Genomic DNA, 22,076 nt, shown 5'->3' with positions numbered 1-22,076 from the left:
AAATAAATAAATAAATAAATAAATAAATAAATAAATAAATAAATAAATGTATCTAAATTAACTCTTATTTTTCATGCCCCCCTTTGATAGCCTTCTTCCTCCATAACTCCCTTTCCATAGGTCTTGATTATCACTGTGTCCTGCACACAATAGCATTTAGATTAAGTAATATCGATGCCCCACCAAAAACATGGTGAGAAAAAAAATAATGGATTATAAATGAGTGTTTGTGATGTGCCAGAATGGCTCGAAATACTTTATATGTAATAACTCTTTTAATCTTTACAATAATCCTTGGGGTTTTTGTAATACTCGGGGTTTTTATAATCCTCCTACAAATGAGAAAAATCAGGCTTCGAAAAATTAAATAGCCTGCTCAAGGTCATGCAGTAGAGCCAAGACTAAGTTTACTGGGCTCTAAAGCCTCATTGGCCACTATTCTTTGTAGATCTCATAAAATCTGAGAGTTCAATCATTAAAAACAACATTTTAAGATGTATTTTTGATAACCATTGGGGTTTCCTTTATCTGTGCTCAACAGATTTTGTAGACAGACACCCAGGAATCATACAACATTAAGGAATAGTAAACCCAATTTCTCGCCTCTGTCAAGCCTTTGCCCAAATGTCTCCTTGTCCATGAGACCTTCTGTGACCAATGTATTAAATGCTTGCGACCCCCTACACACACCTACCCCTGCTAGGTGACCAATTGTCCCCGTTTGCCAGGAACTGAAGAGGTTCCTAGAATATAAGTCTTTTCACTTTTTAAAAAATTTTTTAAATATTTTATTTATTTATTTCAGAGACAGAGAGAGCGCACAAGCAGGGGGAGGGGCAGAGGGAGAAGCAGGCTCCCTGCTGAGCAAGGAGTCCGATGCAGGACTCTATCCCAGGACCCTGGGATCATACCCTGAGCCGAAGGCAGACGCTTAACCAACTGAGCCACCCAGGTGCCCCAAGGCTTTTCACTTTTTTTTTTTTTAAAGATTTTATTTATTTATTTGAGAGAGAGAATGAGATAGAGAGAGCATGAGAGGGGGGAGGGTCAGAGGGAGAAGCAGACTCCCTGCCGAGCAGGGAGCTCGATGCGGGACTCGATCCCGGGACTCCAGGATCACGACCTGAGCCGAAGGCAGTCGCTTAACCAACTGAGCCAGCCAGGCACCCCAAGGCTTTTCACTTTTAAAATCAGTACAGTCCCTGGAAAACCTGGAGGACCTGGTCCCCCTACCTTGTTACCTTATCTTCCTGCCCTGCAAGTCAGGCAGACATCTAGGGGCAGAACATTCCAAGCAGAGGCAATAGCAAGTACCAGGCCTTGAGGCAAAATGTGCTTGGTAAATTGAAGAAAGAGCAAGGAGGTGAGTGTGGCTAGTGAGGGGTAAACAGGAGAGAGCATGGTAGGTAATTAAGACAGAGAGTGAGGGGAGGAGGCGGGTCATGTAATACCTTGTAGTCTCAGTAATGGCTTTGGATTCTACCTTGACTAAGAACAGAAGCCACTGGAGGGTTTGAGTAAAGCACTAACATGATCAGACTTGCATTTAAAAAGGATCCATATATTGATAATAAATTGGGGTGGTGGGGATGCAGGAGCAGGATAAGGGCAGAAGCAGGATGAACAGTTTGGAGGCTATTGCAGTCATCCAGGTTGAAAGATGGTGACTTGGACCAGGAGGATGGAAGTGGATATAGTGAAAAGTGGTTAGAATCAGGATAGCTTCAAAGGCAGAGCTGGATTGGCCGATGGATTGGACGTGGGGTATAAAAGAAAAAGAGGAGTCAAAAGTGATTCTAAGATGTTTGGCCTGAGCCCCTGGTGGAATGGAGCTGCCGTGTGGAGAAGACCAGGGGAGGAGCAGGTTCAAGGGCACAAGTCAAGAGCTCAGTGTGGGACGGGTGAGTTTGAGACTCTTATTAGCATGCAAATGAAATGTTGAGTGGCCGCTGTAGGTAGGTCAGTTGGGGGTTCCTCAGAGGGATCCAGGTTAGAGACAAAGAACCAGAGTCATCACAAAGAGGTGACTTTCACCAGCATGTGAGAGGATGAGAACACCCGGGGAATGTGTTGATGGAGAAGAGAAGAGGCCCAAGGGCTGAGCCTGGGGTCCCTCCATTGCTTAGCAGGAGGGAAGAATAGGAGGAATGAACAAGGGAAACCAAGAATAACTGGGCAGTGGGTGGGAAGATGGCCAAGAGAAAGGTCAAGCAACAGGGTTCTCAGAAGGAGGAAGAGAACTGCCGTGTCCAATGAAGACGCTGAAATGAGTACCGAGAAAAGACTTTGGCATCTTTTTTTTTTCACTATTGGTTTTAAGGTTTCTTTTTCTTTTTTTCCCCTTTTTTAAAAATTTAAATTAAATTAATTAACATACAATGTATTATTGGTTTCAGAAGTAGAGGTCTGTGATCCATCATTCTTATGTAACACCCAGTGCTCATGACAGCAAGTACCCTCCTTCATGTCCATCACCCAGTTACCCCCCTCCCCTCCAGCAAGCCTCAGTTCGTTTCCTGTGATTAAGAGTCTCTTATCGTTTGTCTCCCTCTCTGATTTCGTCTTGTTTTGTATATTTTTTAACTTTTTTTCCTTCTCTTCCTCTATGATCCTCTGTTTTGTTTCTTTTTTTTTTTTTTTAAGATTTTATTTATTTTTTAGAGAGCCAGCGAGAGAGAAACAGCATGAGAGGGGAGAGGGTCAGAGGGAGAAGCAGGCTCCCCGCTGAGCCGGGAGCCCGATGTGGGACTCAATCCCAGGACCCCGGGATCATGACCTGAGCCACATAAGGCAGACGCTTAACCATCTGAGCCACCCAGGCGCCCCCCCTCTGTTTTGTTTCTTAAATGCCACATATGCGTGAGATCATATGATAATTAAGGCTTTGGCATCTTGCTGTCTGCCATGTGGCTTCTTTGGCTGAATGATGGTCACTGATGACCTTGGTGGGAGCTGTTTTTGTGGAGTTCTGGGCATGACAGCCTGAGGAGACTGGGTGTCTCCACAAAAAGAGAGTGGGCTAAATGCATCAGCTCAAACAGAAATGGAACATTACTAGAGAAACTGGTGAACCCCTAATATAAAGTCTGGAGTGTGGCAAATAGTAATGGACCAATCTTAGTTTCTTGGTTTTGACAAAGGACTATAATAATGTAAAATGTTGACATTAGGAGTAACTGGGTAAGAGATTTGGGGGAGCTGTCTGTCTTATCTTTGCAACTTCTCTGTAAATCTAAAGTTATTCCAAACCAAAGAGTTGAGGCAGAGGCGGAGGAGAGAGAGGAAATGGAGAGCGAGCAATGACAAGGACTAGCAAACACAGACATCTCTCTCAAGACCGAATAGTTGGTCTATGGATGACTGTTGGGCTCTGTGGAAGTTCTACCATGAAAACTTCCAACTTTCAGCTATTTGGCCAAGAATCTATTTCCCTACTTTAAAGCAAATACTCCTATAGAAGGTAATCCATGAATCATCATTAGTCCTTTATACTTTAGTGTAGATGAGTTTATCGGATACTCCTCTGAAAGCAAGCGGAGCAAGAAGGCAGGAAGTCGGAGTTCCCTTCCTTCACAACTTAGTCTAGGACGAGACGTCTTGAGTGAGGCACCATATGCAGGTGGTGCCTTTCTTTACATCATTCTTTACATCACACAAGTATAAACGCCTATCATTCTTAAGCCTGTTTCTTTTCTCTTTCTTTTTTTTTCTTAAAATGGCTGCTTTTACAAAATTAGCAAAAATTGGGGCAGAAACTTGTTTCTCCCTTGGTTACGAGTGCCTTTAGGAAGTTGCATTTTTACTATTTTGCTTCTGGCAGTAACCCAAGGGTAATTCACTTCAGAAAACCGTATCTGAGGCCCCATATGGTGTTGCTTCGTCAGAGGATGATGGTGGGAATGGCAGGCTCTCTGAAAATTACATGTTCTTGCCTTATCTCGCTGTCACAGATCCTTAAACTTTTTACTTCCCCTGTTATTCAGGCAGAGTGTATTAGATTCCTGGGAGTAGAAGAGAAACTCATAACAAGGTGAGATCTTATATTTAAAGAAGCTGTTCTCTGCATCCTTTTTTCTGAGTCAAATATCATACTTGGAACTTTATCATCCAACATTAATAAATGTCTTACGAATGAAAGCAATAAATCTATATTGAACTAACTGTTTTTTAAATAAGAAAGTTCACAGTGTTACAAGCAACCAAATTATGACTTTTCAAGGATAAAATTATACTTAAATAATTTTGATTTAATTCATCGAAGCAAAAACTTGAACTTCTGAAGGCAGAGGGAAATACATGCTAGCTAATTAGTAACTGTGCAATTCCTACTAAACTTTAAAATATAATTGAGTTCGTTATTATATATGAAATCCTTATCTCCATAAAATGTGCAGTGTTGTTTTTTATTAGAAAAAAATCCAACCATAGTATCATTTTTCAATTTATAATGTTGTAATGGGGCCTTTTTGATCTTTGCATACCAAAGTTCTCCTCGGCTTATGAGGCCTGTCATTGCCTTCAAGACCAACTTATAGAAAAATGAGAACCTGCCCAAAATCTCATTAAAGAGAAACACAAAACCTTTTATGTTGATTGGATGTTCAGCCTAAAATCACAGTGCTAACGGAACCAAGGATCCTTGTTTCAACTGTAATTTAAAATGCTATGTTTTTACCTGGAAAGGAAAGGGGTCCTTAGCTTGCCTTCACACACTGATCAGAAGGTTCCTTTGGCTTGGGTGGTTAGGAAGGACCCCTCTGGAAAAGTGACATTTAAGCTGAGACTGAGCTTATTTTCATTTTGCACTGGGCTCTGCAAACTGTAGCCAGTTCTGCTTGGTATGGAGTAGTGCTTTGTGGAATATTTGTTCTGTGGATGACAAGAAGGAGCCAGCTGTGCAGATGGATATGCCAGGCAGACGGACCAGCAAGTACCAAGACCTTGCAGTGGGAAAGAGCTCAGCATGTATAAGCTGGGCTGCCATACTGCACATTTCCAGGGGGCATCATTTACCCTGCAGCCTACTGAATGCCCCTCTTGGAGTTCCACAGTGTACAACCCACACATCTGCACATGGTGGCCCTGTGTTCAAGAAAGAGAAAAGTCAGTATGGATAGATCATTACAAGGTGGAAGAGAGCTAGGGCAGGCAGATTATTACAAGGGAGAGGAGAGCTGTATAACATGAGATGGGACAGTCAGACAGGGGCCAGATCGCATACATCCTCATAGACCATGGGGATGAGCTTGGATTTTATTCTGAGATAAGAAGGAACACAGATAAGTTTTAAGCAGATGAAAGACATGATCCAATTTACTTATAAGACAACTCCAGCTTCAATGTAGAAAATGGGTGGAGGGGGTCAAATAGTCCACATCGGGAGAGTGTCATGATGGCTTGGACTTTGGTGGTAGCAGCAGAAAGTGAAGTGTGAGCTGATTCAGTATATATTTTAGAACCAGTAGTAGTATTTACTAGTGGTATTTCAGCCTGGTTTCTGCTGACAACTACTGACCTTTGTTCTATGTCATAGGAAATCACTAAATTCTCAAGGTCATCCAACATGTTGAAATTGACAGAGTCCTGTCAATTGTCTGTTTCACCTGTTACAAGTGTGCACAGCTGCATAACATATCTCAGTCTATTCGATCTAGATTTTGAAGTTATGCTCTTATATGAGACAAGGAATGTGGAATGGGTGAATATGTTTGTTTTGGGTTATCAAGAGTATTTCATAATAATAGGAAATAAAATCATAAAAAATAAAACTATCGACAGTACTCAAGACAGGAACTGCTGTATTGTAATGACTGTGTTCCCATGGGGATCTCACAAGATATACAAAAACCTGGGGCCACTTTACCATCAGCACATGACTCAGGATTGACAATGAGCCCATTGGTAGATGGTAGATGGCAGATGGTAGACTCTGCCTGTAGGTGCAGAGTCCTTCCAACAGGCAAAAATATTCACCAGGAGCAGGATGCTGGAAGCTGCCATAGAATTCAGCTAACTCGAAAGCCCCCTGATGCACTGTTGTCAAAGATTTAGGAATATAAAATAATAAAAATCAAATTGAGCATTTTGGCGATAAGTGACTTTGTATGGTGCCAACTCCAAGATCAACCTCAAAACCAACAGGCAGCCTAGAGCATAAGATCACTTCGGTGGGCTTTGTCCTTGACCCAGGGGTCCACCACCTTTAGCAAATCAAGCTGCCTACACTTCAAAAATTTGTGGCAGGTAAGATCAGCAGTGTCGTGGATTTGCACTTGAGTCAGTCTTTCTAGTCATCAGCCTCCTCTTTCCAGCAGTGGGCTGACAGACATGTGGGTAGAGGGGTGTGACAACTATTTTGCATGGCTCTGAAGCTGGGATGCAGGGCAAGGTACACCACAAGGACAAAGGCGACAGGACTGTGGAATGCTTGGGAAGAAAAAAAAAAGCCCATAAACCAAGCTGGTGTGTCACAATTAGACTCCGGGTGGCTCAGCTCAAGCAAACAGGAGGCAGAAAGAACCTTGATAATTTTGGAAACTAGTCCTACAGATGGACAGAGGGCCACAATCCAGAGGACAATTTTTATAGCCCAGCCTGGTGTCAGGGAGAATGCTGAGGCTTTCTGTATAGGCATAGTCTTGGGAAGAGAGCAACAGTGGCTGCCGGGGCCCCTTCTAATGGGAAGACGAGACCCAGAACGGCACAGCTAGTCCTGGCTCTGCCACCAGCTATGGCACCCTGGGCATATCCTTTAAGCTGAGTCTCAGTTTTTCTCATTTGTCACCAGTGATCGCTTCTGACCATTGGTCCTATGCGTTACTGCTGCAGCATTTGGCACGAGCATCTGCCCTGACCTAAAGGCTCCTTCCTTCTTCCTTGACCTCTCTAATCTCCTGGTCTCTGCCCTTCCTATCGCTCTGATCAATCTTTATTTATTTCTCTTCCAGTGCTCACCTCTGATCCCTCTTTTCATGTCACATGGGGCAGTCCTACTCCTATCCAAGCTCCAACTACCATGGAATTGGCCAAGTCTCTGTCTCTAGCACCAACCCTCCCCAGGGTCCTTGGACAAGTATTTCCAACTGCCTACAGAATTGGATGTCTACCTGGATATTCTTCAGTCATCTCAAATTCATTACGTTTAGTATCAAGGCTATATTCTCCTCCCCTTTCGCTTCCCCTAGAATCTCTGCCCCATTAATGTGATCAGTGTCTACTTACCAAGAAACCTAGGAGCTGTCCGCTTCTCCTTCTTCTCTCACCATAAGATTAAAACAGTCACCAAAAGAGAATCTATTTCTCAAATCCTACATTCCTTTCTCTCCAAAATATACCCATTGCTTTAGCTCTGCCCCTCACTTTTTTGCCTGTCCCAACACAATAATGACAAAGGCTATTAATTCTCTGCCGGAATTCATTCCTTGATTTTTCTTTAGTAGAGAACCTCTAGTTTTAGCTGGATATAAGCTGCCCAGTTAGGGACTACATTTCCCAAGGTTCCCTACAGCTGGGTAAACCATGTGGCCACATGACTATGTTCAGGCCAATTGGAGGTCAGCAGAAGTGATGCATTCAACTCATAGGCATTTTTTTGAAAAGGAAATGGTTTGCCCTCTTCTGACTTTCTTTCCACCTTCCCATAGGCTGGTCACACAGTTTTGACCTGATTGATGGGGACATGGTCCTAGGTGAGTGTCTCTCACACTTGAGTGTTCATCAGAATCACCTGAAGTGCTTATTAAAACACAGGTTGCTGGATCCCATCCATATTCATTTCTAATGAATTCCCTGGTGAAACTGATGCTGCTGAGAACCACTGTCCTGGGGGATAGTAGATCAATAAGATTCAAAGGACCCTGGGTCCCTGAGTGGCCTCATAGAGTAGTGCCATCTCTGTGGCCCTTGACCACTCACTTTTTGACACTTTTGGACCACACACGTTCAGAAAGAACAAAACTCTCTTGTTTGTGTCTTACTTTGAGTTTCTGTGTCACAGAAATGTAGTGTACACCCAGATAATACACCCTCTAGTCCATCCTTCATGATTCAACTCACAAGATCTTTTCAAACCATAAGTCTGACATGGTATTCCCCTGCTTTAAATTCCCCGAATCTTTCCTTTTGCCTAGCACAACTTCACTCAACCAGGATGTCCTGAGAAATGATGAGACCTGGAATACTGGGGGAAAGGGTGAGAATTCTCAGTGGCAAGCTGGGAATTGGGCATGACATCCTCTTATGTTCCTCAGATTTTCAAAATCTGAGTCCTCCCAAAGGAGAAGGTATACAGTGAATATCTCATCAGGGCAGGTAATAATAACTAGTATCCTGAACTACATGCCAGGCATATAATCCCCCAGTTACCCCATGAGGGATCTATGACTAATATTTCCATTTTGCCGGCGAAGGGACAGAAATGCAGACGTAAGGGAAGACACAGAGGCAAGGACCTGCCATGCCCCTATCACCAGGCAGCGTCCTCTCTCAGGGTCTGCCCAGCTGCAAGACCCACATCATCCGAGTTCACGTCCTGCCTGGGCGTCTGGTGACTGGGCACGGTGGGGATGCAGGCCTGGCCATTTCAGCTTGAAACAGGACAGCTGGGACAGGCCGTCCTCAATCCAGAGCTTCCCTGAGACTCTGTGGGGCGGCTCTTTGACTCCTTCCTCTGGCCAACCCTGCTTCCTCCTTCTTCCCCTCCTAGGCATTGATTCCATCTTGCATTCCAGATTCTGTCTAAGGGTCTGCTTCCAGAGAACTCAGCCTGCAACCTGCCTGAAGCTGTGTAGCCAGCAAGTGGTAGAGTTACACTTTGGACACAACCAACCTGCCCAGTTCCGCAGCAGGCTGCCAAATCTGCTCAGGAGGCATTCGGTTCCTTAGGGTGGCATTCAAAGCCCTTTATAATTTGATTCCAATCATCTTTGCTCACCTTACTTGGCACCACACCCCATGACCGGCTCTGTTCCAGCGTCCTACCGAGCATTCGTTCAAGTGGTATTTTGACTGGAATGCCCTCCCTCCTCTGAAGAAGTTCCTCCCAAGTTGAGCGCAGACATCACCTCCTCTGTGGAGCCTCTCTGAGACTCCCAGAGAGTCACAAACCATACAGAGTAGTTGAATGCAGCCTGGAGTCCTTGGGTTCTGAGTTCAAATTCCAGCTCCATGACAGAGCTGTGCGACATGGACAGAATTACGTAAGTCCATCTCCTACCTATAATATGGGACGAGTAATATCTACTTCACTGGGTTGTGAAGGAAATAAAATCTGTGAATCACCTAGCCTCATGCTCCTCAACCTTTAATGGACACAGAGGTATCCCGAATGTCTTGTGAAAATGCAGATTCTGAATCAGTGGGTCTGGGGTGGGGCCCAAGATTCTGCATTTCTACCAAGCTCCCCGGTACCATAAGAGCTGGGGGTCTTCGGACCACACGTGGAGTAGTAAGGCCCTAGCCCAGGACCTGGCCCTTCGAGACCCTCAGTGACATTTCCTTCTCTCTGCCCACTCTACTCCCCCCTCTGGGTGCCTGTAACATTTTGCTCCTGCCACTTGGACGCTGCTCACCACATCATCCTTTAGTGAGCTGCTGTATCCGTGTCTCCCACTAGGCTGTGAGCAATTTGAGGGTAGAAACTGTACAACCCTCCCCACGAGATCCTCCATGCCTTGCATCGGGCCAGGTATATAAAAAGGGATCAATAAATGTTTGATGAACTAAGCCCGTCAACTGGAAATAAAAATATCAACTCTGCCCGTCTCAACAAGTTGTTGTCAGGAGCAAATGTGATAATTTGGGAGAGCGAGCACGGAAACGTATCCTGTGGCACAAATATAAAGTATTATTATCCATCAGCTTTCTACTCCGCCGCTGCTCAGACTCATGCAGCTGAAGCATGTTTGCTGTGGCAGTCGCTCGGGCTCTGATGATTATACAAACTCAGACTCATCTGTAGTTTAAAAATAAACCAAATTCTCTTCGGGCTAACAACTGTGGCACTCTCTGCCTATGGGAAGAACGTAATTATAATGATGCAAATGAAGAGTGTATCTTTCATCCATCCATCCATCGGTAGGTTAATCCTGAAGCAGGCACCGAGCACCTCTCAGCAGGTGGCGCTGGGCTTTCTCATCGACCTCCCTGAACTGAGCGAGTAATAGCAATCAGCCTTAGCTCATGCCCCCTGGAAGGTGGCGAGGTGGCTGGAGGAAGGTGAGGCCAGAAGTAGGGTCGATGTGAGAGCAGAGGAACGAGGCGGGAGACCAGGAGGAAGGCACCCGTGTCCCTCTTGAGGAGGGGCCTGGGGCATGAGGTGGGGTGTTTCGAGTGCCTTTACACGGTGAGTGGGCATGCCCCACCCCTGCCATCAGCAGATGGTTCCAGGAATGTTGGGAGGGCCTGTGCCTTCAAGCTAGTCACTTGGATGGAACTCGTTCAGAAAAAAGTCTATACTTGAGAGCTCACGCAGCGATTCACCTGAAACACATTCAGGTATGTTTTCCTTTTGTGTTGCAAATGATGATGGCAGGCAGGCCACCCCCAAGGGCTCTGCCAGCCTTGCCCTACTCCTTGGTGGTGGTGGTGGGGTGGTGGTGACGGCAGAGGGGTGGCTCAAGGGGGTCGGGATGAGAAGACCCCGTGTAATGCTTCGGTTTCTCTGAGCAAGTGCAAGGTTTGAGTCAGTTCTTTCTAAGTAGGGATGGGAGGGGAAGAAGGTTAATGTGAAGGCAAACTTCCTAAAATTCAGCAACCTGGGGACCTTTAGTAAGGTGTGGCTCGTGTGACAGTTTCATAGAGATCAAGAATAAGTGCCTACAAACCAATAAAATAATATTTAAAAAATAATTTTGGTGATAATGAGATAAAGTTCATGGCAAAGAAAAATTTTAAGAAACCGGATACAAAGCGAGATATTAAGAATGTTCAAAATAAGTTGACTACGTATATATATATTGTTCACAAAAATATTAATTCTGGTTATACTTGAGTGATTTTAATTTTCATGTTTATTTTTTCTGTATTTTTTCCTAATTAATATGTATTATTCTATTACATGGGAAAATGTTTTCCTCAAAAATAAAAAGGTTAGAGGGCGCCTGGGTGGCTCAGTTGGTTAAGCGACTGCCTTCGGCTCAGGTCATGATCCTGGAGTCCCTGGATCGAGTCCCGCATCGGGCTCCCTGTTCGGCAGGGAGTCTGCTTCTCCCTCTGACCCTCCCGCCTCTCATGTGCTCTCTCTCATTCTCTCTCTCTCAAATAAATAAATAAAATCTTTAAAAAAATAAATAAATAAAATAAAAAGGTTAGAAATAAATGAATGTACCAAAAGATTAGTAGTAAGTGTGAATTATGGGGTCACGAATATTTCATATTTCTCTATTTTACTTTTTATATGTTCTAGATGTTCTATATGAATACATATTGCTTTTATAATTTAAAATTTTAAGTTTTCAGGCGCCTGGGTGGCTCAGTTGGTTAAGCGACTGCCTTCGGCTCAGGTCATGATCCTGGAATCCCAGGATCGAGTCCCGCATCGGGCTCCCTGCTCGGCAGGGAGTCTGCTTCTCCTTCTGACCCTCCTCCCTCTCATGCTCTCTGTCTCTCATTCTCTCTCTCTCAAATAAATAAATAAAATCTTTAAAAAAAATAAAAAATAAAATATAAAATTTTAAATTTTCTTTAAAAAAAAAGATTTTATTTGAGAGAGTGTGTGTGTAAGCAGGTGGAAGGGCAGAGGGAGAGCAAGAAACAGACTCCCTGCTGAGCAGGGAGCTGAACAATGACAATGCAGGGCTCGATCCCAGGACCCTGAGCTCATGACCTGAGCTGAAGGCAGAGGCTTAACCAACTGAACCCCTAAAATTTTAAGTTTTCTTGAAGTATATAATAGCAGCTGCAAATTAGGAAAGTTCATGTTGCCCAGTTCTAAACCTCACAATGATCCCTGATTCCTTTCTCTTTTACCCCCTGCACCTAACTTATCAGCAAGCTGATTAACTCTGTCTCCCAAACAGATCCAGAATCTCATCATTTCTCGCCTTCCACCTCTAGCTTCGCCTGGCTCAAGCCGGGCACCTGAATTTTACTGCAATAACCTCCTGATGTCTTTGATTCCATTCTCTGCCCTCTACAATCTCTTCTCCACATCATAGCCAAAGAGAGCTATTGATCCATTAATAGGGTCATGTCTGTCTTCTATCTAGAACCTTCAGTGGCTCACTATTGCCCTTACAGTAAAATCCAGACTCCTCACCCCAGTCGGAGGCCATCTCTCCAGCCTCCTCCCCCAACCTTCCTTCCCCTTGCTCACTTCACTCCAGCCATTGTCCTACTTGTTTTCTCAGCTTAGGAAGAGCTTGCATTTGCTATTCCCTCTGCCTTAGAATGCTCATCCCACAGACCTTCAAATGCCACTTTCTTCTCCTCAATCAGGTCTTCGCTTAAATAATACTTCCTCAGAGAGGCCTTTGCTGACCATCCTAATCTAAAGTAGCCTGCACGTTCTCTCTAACTCGTCACTCTGGTTTTGATTTCGTTTTTTTGTAATACCTGATATTTTCTATTTTCTAGCTGCTTGCATCAGAAAGCAAAGAGGAATGGCCTCCTCCTTCTTATTCACCCCTATATTCCTAAGAACCTAGAACAGAGCCCAACACACAGGGCTTTTAGAATAAAAGCCAATATTTTAGAATAAATTAGAGGTGGGAAGGGGTGGCTAATGGAATTCCAAGTCTAGGCTCATCAAGGCAAAGGAAAGCAAAATTCTTTCTTGACGTTTCCGAGTGACTTCGTGGAAAAGGTAGAACATATAGGGAGGTACACAGTTCCCACAAACTGGCTCCAACCTACCCTTTTAGCCATCTTTTCCAATATTTCCAGACACTTTCTTTAAACCTTTCCCTGGAGCATCCTTACTCTCTTATCACTGAGTTCCTGCATTCGCATCATCAACCCTTTAATCTCTTGATCTCTGGTCAAACTTCGGGAACAGCCTACATAACAGCCGTGGAAGCCCATAAACCCCCTTCCCCTCCCAGCACTCAGTCCTGGAACACTCATGGTTCCACAAGAAAACGGAGTCTTCCCTGCACCACCTTTCCCCACTGCTCCACGGAGGCAACGCTGGTGTGGGCGTCCCTGAGCAGCAGTGCAAGATTGTTACACTTCGGGTTGGTGGTGTCTGTTTTTCTAGAACCTGTGCGTAAGGAGAACCATGGCAGGTGAAAGTCCTGCCTTTTGGTGGTGTTCCCTGAGGACTTTGCATTTAATAACCAAGTCTGTGCCATCAGGTAGACATACAATTTTAAATGTATTCGATGCAATAATATATGTACATAGACCATTAAACCCTGGATGATCCCCTAGGTCCTTTTTCCTAGACGCAGCCACTATTACCAGTTTGAGAGACGATCCTTTAATTCATGGGATTTAGTTATGGTTACTGGTTAAGAAGTTCCAGGACTGCAAATATTTTCTCTACCCTTCCCACATTTTTGACCATCACAAAGACTCTCTGTAATGAATATAAGATACAAAATCTAGAGATCGTTTGCTGATATTTTTTAAAGATTTTATTTATTTATTTGAGAGAGAGAGAGTACAAGCTCAGGATGGGGCAAAGGGAGCAAGAGAAGCGGACTCCCGCTGAGCAGGGAGCCCGATGTGGGACTCGATCCCAGGACCCCGGGATCACGACCTGAGCCAAAGGCAGACGCTTAACCGATGGAGTCACCCAGGCGCCCTGTTTGCCGATGTTTAATTCAAATTCTAACCAGGCACTGCCTGACTCTTTGAGGTCCTACATGGGCCTGTGCTGTTTGCTGCAGTTGGACAAATTTCTAGATAAACTAGAATCCAGAACAGAATCCAAACCTAGGTTCCAGAATAAGCTCTACACCTAGGCCGATAACACCGCTCTGATGATGTCAGAGATTAAAAGATTCACTGTAGCCTAATACGACCCACATGGGCTTTCTGCAACAGGCACAACTCCCTCTGCTTTGCTCTAAGGTGCTGTGGGGTCACACAGGGCCGTATAGACAGCATGTGCTAACAGGCCTGGATTTAAAGCCCAGGTCTCTGTGTAAACTGTGTGCCCTTGGACGTGTTGCTTAACTTCTCTGAGGCTTCTTCCTCCAGTGTGAAGTCAGAACAATATCTACCTCATAGGGTTGTTGTAAGGGTTAAATGTAATAATATGTGTGAATGGCTCTCACCAAGTAAGCATTCCCTAGTTCGTTAAAGAACTGAGGATCCATTTAAAACTCAGATGACCTCCCCCAAGAATGTCTTATGAGCTTGGGCCCACCCAGCTCTGGGACATCAGCATTGCTGGTTTCTCCAAGAGTGAGTCTCTCGTCCTGTTTGGAGCCAGACCCTGTGTGAGTGATCCCATCATCTACCCCCTCCTAGCTCCTCCAGGACCCCCTTCCATCATTAACTTTTTCTCCCCTGTGTCTGAAGTCTCTCTAGTCCATTGGCTCTTTGCTTCCAGGCTTGTTCAAGTCTTTCATACCAAAAACAAAAGGTCCATCAGTGAATCTTGTGTTCTCTACCACCTCCTGCTCTTTTGCCTTCTAACAAACTTAAAGAGCCTAGGTAAGAGGTCACACCCTGTGGGCTGGACCAGAACTTCCAGAATCTGCTCGAAGCTATAGGCTAAGTAGACCTCCCTTTTCCTTCCATGTTGGTGGTAAATGGGGAAGACTTTGGATCCCAGCTGAGGCCTGGAGCAGGGTGGGGAGGACCCAACAGTGATGAAGGGAAGGGGCCTACTTCTTCATTTTTCCCTGCTTTTAAGAGCCCAGGGAGATTTGAGATGAAAGACCAGCCTTCCTTTAGAATAATTCTACACACCGTTTTAATTGAGTTCAAATTTGACCCAGGAGAGGAGGACATCCTGGGCGCCCCCCTTCACCTTGAAGTTAGAGGACTGCATTTTAGATAGGTCCAAAGTCACATTCTCTGTCTCTCTTCCAGAAAACCCCTCATTGTCCAGTGGGGGTGCAGCAGGAACAAGCCTGGACCCCATGGGAATAATGGGGAATCTCATATTTAATAATATTATGACTCTCTAGACCCCAGAAATTGGGGGGCTAGGCAAAGTATGAGGAAATCAGAACAGGGGCACTACCTAAAGAGGGATGGGGCTCAGGAAAGCATGCTGATTCAGAGGGTTGACAGATGGTCTCGCTCTTGTTCCCCAGCGAGATTGGCTCAATGGATGCTATAATCATTTCTGTGGAGCCCCCTGGGTTGTTGCTTCCCCCATGGGAAGGGATCTCTGGTGAAATGAGAGACTGGAATCATCCACAAGTGGAGGGAAGCAAAAAGATGCAGAGGGTTAGAAGTGTCTAGTGAAAGTGGAGTGACATTGGGGAAAGGATCACCCCTGAATCCTCTACCGGTATCTGTCTTAGGGGTTCTCCAGTCTACTTTAGGGTTCTTGCTTTCAATCACTTGGCTCCCAGGCAAGAGGGAAGGCAGGAAGAAAAGGCACCCCCCTGAAATGACTGTGGTCTACACCAGCATCTCAGGATGGAGAAGCTCAGCAAGCCATGTGAAAGAATGATCACACTCTGTCTTCACCTCCTCCCCATTTCTTCACTCCTGCACACCCGGAGGACCATCGTGCCCAGGGTTACTAAAGACTCCCTTTGTGCAGAATCCAATGGGCACTTTCAAGTTCTTATTTCCTGGATCTCTCTTAAGAGTTGCCCCCTTTCCTTGAAATTGTTCCCTTGACTCCTGAAGCTCTTCCATTCTGCTTCTCCTTTTCTGGTTTCAGGACTTTTGTTCCTCTTCACAGATTCTTCCTCTGCCTCCCCACTAAAAGTTGCTGCCTAGAAATTTTTCCTTGGACCACTGTCCTCTGTCTTGCCTGGGCAAGCTCATCCAGTCTCAGACTTTAACGACCACATCTATGGGGAGAACTTACAAATCTTTAAGTCTAGCACTGACTTTTCCTCTTGAGAACCCAGAAACTATATAAAACTGAATCCTGAACATCTCTGCTTGGAAATCTCACACACACCTCAAAATTAGCATTTTCAAAACTAACATTATGTTCACTCTACGTAATCCCTCACCTCTTAGTTTCTAGAAAACAAACCCTGGGATGCCCTCCCCTCTGTTTCATATGTGAATTCATGGCACTGCTATCTACTTGGATACCCAAACCAGAACCTGGGTGTCCCTCCTAGCCTTCTATCTCCCTTATCGAAGCTTCCTTTTGACATTGTGTGTCCAAACATTAAATCCTGCTGGTATTTGCTTCTGAAATGTTTCTTTTGCACTACAGTAATTCATAACTATCTTTTCTTTTGGACTGTAGCCTCCTAACTGCCTCTGGCTTAGCTCCTTCTTGAAATCATATTGAACCCTAGAGCTGGAGTGGCAAAACCAAATTTGCCCTGTCATTCTCTTGCTTTAAAAACTCAAATGACAGCCTTTTACCCAGGAGATTCAAGACTCTCCTTGATGTAACCCTTATCTATTTCTCCAGCCATCCCACAACTTAAATTTGTTATTCCCACAACTCACCATGCTAATTCTCTTCTCTGTGCCCTGGATTATGCTGGGAATGCTCTGCACATCTCTGTTTATCTGCAAACCTTTACTCAGCCTTTTAAGATATACCTCAGATGTTATCATCTCTGAGTACCCTCCCCCGGACCCTCAGGGTGGGCTGTGGCTCCCTATCATCATACCCTGTTACCACGTGTCCTGGGAAATAATGGGAAAGACTAGCAGTCTCCGGGGATGTCCCCTTAGTGAAGGTACCAGTCCCAGCTCTGGTAGGAGTACTCAACCTGGCAGATCCTGAAACCTGATTTCATCAGCATGTTGAGAACAGAGCCACCTCTTAGTGGCTGACTCGAATTAACTAACTTTCTTAAAAAACGAATAAAGTCAAAATATCAACAGATTAACTACATAAGAACTAGAACTTTCCTAAGGACTGGTTTCCCCAGAGTGTGAGAGACCAGTGTGTTCTTTCCCTGCAAAGAGACCTACCCCTGGAGGTGAACAAGAATCAGAACGACGGCAGCTAGATAAATCAAGCAACTCACGGAATCAGGCTAAAAAAATGTGATACCCCTACCCCCATGTCGGGAATGGGCTTGCCATTGGAAATCTGTTCATTAATGTCCCCTCTCCACGGGCCGAAGCTGGGGTAGTCACTGCCCAAGCTAGCCTCTGTCATCCCCTTTTGCCTTCCCTGGCTGACCAACACCCCCTTCCCCTGCCTCCTGGTCTGGGTGCTCCCTCTCATTACTCTTTTATTGAAGTGACTGAAGAGGCCTGTTAGCGAAGGCCATCCTTTCAGCTTTTGCGTTGATCCTTTAAGTGTGGATTTCAGAGTTTAAGGACTCGACCTTATTTCCAGGTCCTTGAGGGAGGCCTCTCTGTAGCAGCCAAATAGAAACTAGGAACCTTTATCTGTCATTATGAGAGGCAGGGGCCCAGGGCCTGGCACGGGAGGCAGGCTGAGGGGATCGAGAGACTGGGACAGCCTCGGGCTGTCTGTATTCTGTGGGTCTAGCACACAAAGGATGTTTAATACATGGCTGATGAACTAAACTGAATTGCAGAAACTGAATCAGATATGTTAGGATCATTTCATTTATTCTTAGGTCTCTGCGATTAGGCACTATCCCAGATCTCTCTTTCACGCTGTTTCTCTCCGTTTTTCATAGAGGTTCATTCTCACTTCCCCATCTCGCTAACTCTGATGTGCAGAGCTCTCAAAGGCCTGTGCCGCAGGCTGCCCTTTCCTCTCCAGGTTCAGTCCCTCGGAAGCATTCACACCATTTCACGCATTCACACCATTTCACACACCACCGCTGTGCTATCCCCTCGGGCTGCAGCCCCCCCCCCGCCCCCCGCCGAAGGCTCCAGCATCCATACTCGACAGGACCACCCTACACTCTCTACCCTCTTCATTCCTTCTCGCCCAGCCCACCGCCAACTGTCTGACCTCGTTCCGTCTGTGAAGGATCTCACCAGTCTCTCTCACTTTGGCTTCCACTCCTACTCTTACTGATGCCCCTGAGTCTCTCTTGCATCTGTTGCATCTTGCATCCAGTCAACACCTCACTCATGTTTAACATCTCAATTCCTGGGCAGTTGGGATTGGCTCCCAACTCTTCTCTACCTCAGTCTCTCCCTCTGATCCAACCACAGCTCGGGTTAATTTTCCTAGGACAGCACTACAGTCCTGACAGAGAGGGCAACACTGCAGAACGAACTGCCGAGAACATCACGTCACCCTGTTTCACTGGTCCAGGCACCACTCCCAACAACAGGGAGTTTTCACAGGCCCCTCCCCACGGGGTCCACCAGCCCACCTTATCCTTACCCTTGAGCTCAGCTCCCCTCTCTCCCTGTTTGCCTTGATTTTTCTCCCCTTCCCTCTCAGGCTGCCCTCTGGAACTCAAAGTTTATTCTTGTCAGTCATGTCAAGCCATTTGACTCCTAACTCATTCTTGCCATGCCCTCAGGACTACCTTTTGACAATCAAAATGGCCTGAGAAAGTGCTGTGCTAAGTCCAGGTCTTTAGCCAGAGGCAGTTTTTTCTCCTAAAAGAAGTTCTGTTGACTGCTTTTAATCTTAACTATGTATTTTTTCTTCCCACTGCAGGGCGATGAAGGATCAAAGAGGTTCAGACCACAGTGGGTTATCAAGGAGACCTGGCCTGGGCCAGGCCTATAGGCAGGAGATTAGGGCCTCCAGAGGCTCCCTGAGTACACGGGAATCCTGAGAGAGGGAAAGCACCAGCTTTGAAGCAGGTGGCAAGAAGAAAGTATATAGAACTGGAATCTGGCTGGCTACCCTCCCAGAGAAAAAGCTGAACCCTGCCTTTTGGGTGCCACTAGAGAGAGAAGGCAAGAATTGGAAGACCCAGAGGCCAAGAGACACTCTGATCACACAGAAACCTCCTAGCTAAGAAGGTAAACCCAGACATTTCTTGGGAAGGTGTTCCTAGATTTGCTTGGGATGACATAATTGTTTTCTTAGTGAATATGCATCTCTCAATCCTGGGAAGATTTAGAATTAAATAGAGAGATAATGAAGGAAATCAAACCTCATGGTGTTATATTTTTGTTTAAGAATCTACATATTTGGTATTTTAAATGTCTCTAATGTGTGATGTTTTAAATACTCCTCATATTTAATAATATTTAATAGAAACATTCTTGATGTTTAATAAAGTATCTGAAAATTAACCTTGCAATGCAGATTTAAAGTATGTAACTGACTAATTATTAAGACTTTTGATTTTAAGTTAAAAATCCTTTTAAAGTTTATACACTATATTGGAACTTTTAAGAAAACTTACCGCTTACCGGATGTGTTTATTAGTTTTATGAGAATTACTTAAGAATTTGGGAGGCTTTGTTAATCAGAAAATTGATGTGTTTGGGAAAAAATATTCAAATTATTAAATTAATAAACGCAGTTTAAAATGATTAACCAAGTGAAGCAGACATCAATTTACTAGCTTTACAAATTGAATAATAAATGGATATATTTAATGTAAAAGCTTAAGCACAAATTTTGAATTTGAAAGTAATGAATATTAAGTTTTAAAAACCAAAGTAACTTCTAAATAATCATTCCAGGGTAAAAAGTCTTAATGCATTTTTAAAGTCCTTTCCTTTTCCTTTTCTTTTCTTACGACACCCATAGAGAAAGTTCACAAAGAAATATTCCAGTCTATAAATGTGAACTCTTCTTAATAGTTAATTGCCAAGAAAAGAACCCTGGAGGCTGTAGGCGTAGGCAGCCAGGGTACAGTTTGGGAAACGGTCAGGGGTTAGCAAAAATGACACAACATATATCCTGACTTCTCGTCTTCTTTCCAGGCTTGTTTCTCCAACTGTTTATAGGCCTTCAGCTACACTTCCTTGCACCGCCTTCAACTTTGCATTTCCAAACTTAGCTCATCCCTTCTTTATCCTCTCTTGCCTATTCTTGGCCTCAGCCAAAAGGCTTCCCTTCAGAAATAACGTGTCAATTGCACCACCATCAGCTCAGCTCAGCAGGCCAGAAACCTCCTAGTGGCTTCTCATTTTTTCCTTTTCTTTCCCTGCTTCTCTGAGCTACCATTCAGTCCCAATGAGCCTTTCTCTGCAAGGTCCACTTTTCCTTCCCATTTCCTTAGCCACCTCTACAGTCTCTGACTCTTGTCGCCTCACGCCAGGATTACTGTGCTGGCCTTCACTCAGTTTCCCCTGCTGCAATTCATGCTACACATAGCTTCCAGAAGAGTCATCAAGCTTTGTTTTCATCTGAGCTTTTGCCAGCTTCTCAATATCTGTCAAATAAAATCCAAGTTCTCCTTGACATCTAACGTCTTCTAACAACTTGGAGTACTCCTCATCTTAGCATCCTCAGCTTTCATGGTTTCTGGATGGGACCACTTATTATTGTCCAGCTAATTTGCTTGCCACGTTGCCCACACAACATTGTGTCTATGTGCATATCTTTGCATACATAGCTCATTGCCTCTGTATGGAAGGCTTGGATCCCTCTTGTTTTCTGACCCCATAAATCTGATTTCTTCCTCTCCCTCCAAATCCTGTCAGCACTCACCTATATACAATACACAATCTCCTTGGCATCTGTCATGGCATCATAATTAATTTCCATGTCTTTATATTACTCTATACCAATGTCTTCAGTTTTGCATATATATCATTTTCTTTTTTTTTTTTTTAAGATTTTATTTATTTATTTGACACAGAGAGAGACACACAGTGAGAGAAGGAACACAAGCAGGGGAATGGGAGAGGGAGAAGCAGGCTTCCGCCGAGCAGGGAGCCCAATGCAGGGCTCGATCCCAGGACCCTGGGATCATGACCTGAGCCGAAGGCAGAGACTTAACGACTGAGCCAACCAGGCGCCCCACATGTATATCATTTTCTTAAAGACACTACGTAAGTTCTTCAGGGAAGGAATTTTACCAGCCTTGTCAACCACGGAGGATTAAATGAGATAGGTTATGTGGAAGTACTTTGTAAACTACCAAGTTTTATCAAATATACTGTTAGGGTAGCTGTGGTATGGCTGAAAAAGCCAAAGATTTGAACTTGGAAGTTTGACCTGGAAGAGTTGAGTTCACTTACTAGCTCTATCTTTTGCCAGTCATGTTGTTTTAAGCAAAATGTAATCTTTTCTGAGTTCCAGTAAACTCACCAGTAAAAATCGCCATAGGATGCCTTGTGGGGTAGAGGTAGTTGTAAAGATCAAATAAATTGGCATCAATAAAAACCTTTTTGCAAACTTTAAAGCACCACATGAATGTATATTTTTCAGTAATGACAAGGTAACACTAATAAATGTTGACATAATGACCAATACATGTTGATGTAGTGACTCGAAAAGATTATAAGATGAGGAGCACGAACCACTTCGGCATAAAGCAGCAACACTTCATAGATGACATATCATAGCAGATGCAAGTAGCTTTAGTGGTTCAAACATAGTAAACCTCTCTGACTTACAAAAGAAGTAAACAGGGCTACAGATAAGTGTTAATGGAATCAAAAGCATATAAAAACAGTATTTCTGGGCACCTGGGTGGCTCAGTTGGTTAAGCGACTGCCTTCGGCTCAGGTCGTGATCCTGGAGTCCCGGGATCGAGTCCTGCATCGGGCTCCCTGCTCGGCGGGGAGTCTGCTTCTCCCTCTGCCCCTCCCGCCTCTCATTCTCTCTCTCTCTCTCGTTCTCTCTGTCTCAAATAAATAAATAAATAATCTTTAAAAAAAAACAGTATTTCTTTTAGAGTAATTTACTATGTTTATTCAATTATAAAGGACTATTTGAAAGACAAGGTACTTGTCCAAATGCTCTTAAGTTCTGGACACTATGTTTGAAGTGTATTCAATATTTGCTCACTCAACATATTTTGTTTTAGCAAGAATGAATTGTTTACCAACTGTATGCCACACACTGTTTTAGGTGCCGGAGGTATATCTGTGAAGACAGTTCAAGTTTCTGTTCTCAGGGATCTTACATTCCAATGGTAGAGAGATAAAGTGCAAATAAATAAAATAATTATAGATTA

The 22,076-nt window shown here is 44.3% G+C and overlaps 1 long non-coding RNA gene across 2 annotated transcripts in view; it reads left to right on the top strand.

Moving 5' to 3' along the window:
* LOC118015078 overlaps window positions 1-19,480 on the top strand; it is a 103,063-nt gene extending 83,583 nt beyond the window's left edge. For both annotated transcript variants that reach the window (XR_004680516.1, XR_004680517.1), the window contains one exon: window positions 18,647-19,480. This is a non-coding gene — a long non-coding RNA (uncharacterized LOC118015078). The remainder of the gene's footprint in view (window positions 1-18,646) is intronic.
* Window positions 19,481-22,076: the final 2,596 nt, after the last annotated feature.

This window comes from Mirounga leonina, unplaced genomic scaffold (assembly GCF_011800145.1).
Source record: "Mirounga leonina isolate KUSES-001 unplaced genomic scaffold, KU_Mleo_1.0 Mir_165, whole genome shotgun sequence".
In the NCBI taxonomy this organism is placed as follows: Eukaryota; Metazoa; Chordata; class Mammalia; order Carnivora; family Phocidae; genus Mirounga; species Mirounga leonina.
Note: the sequence above shows the minus strand (reverse complement) of the source record. Positions and strands in the feature narration are given on the sequence as shown.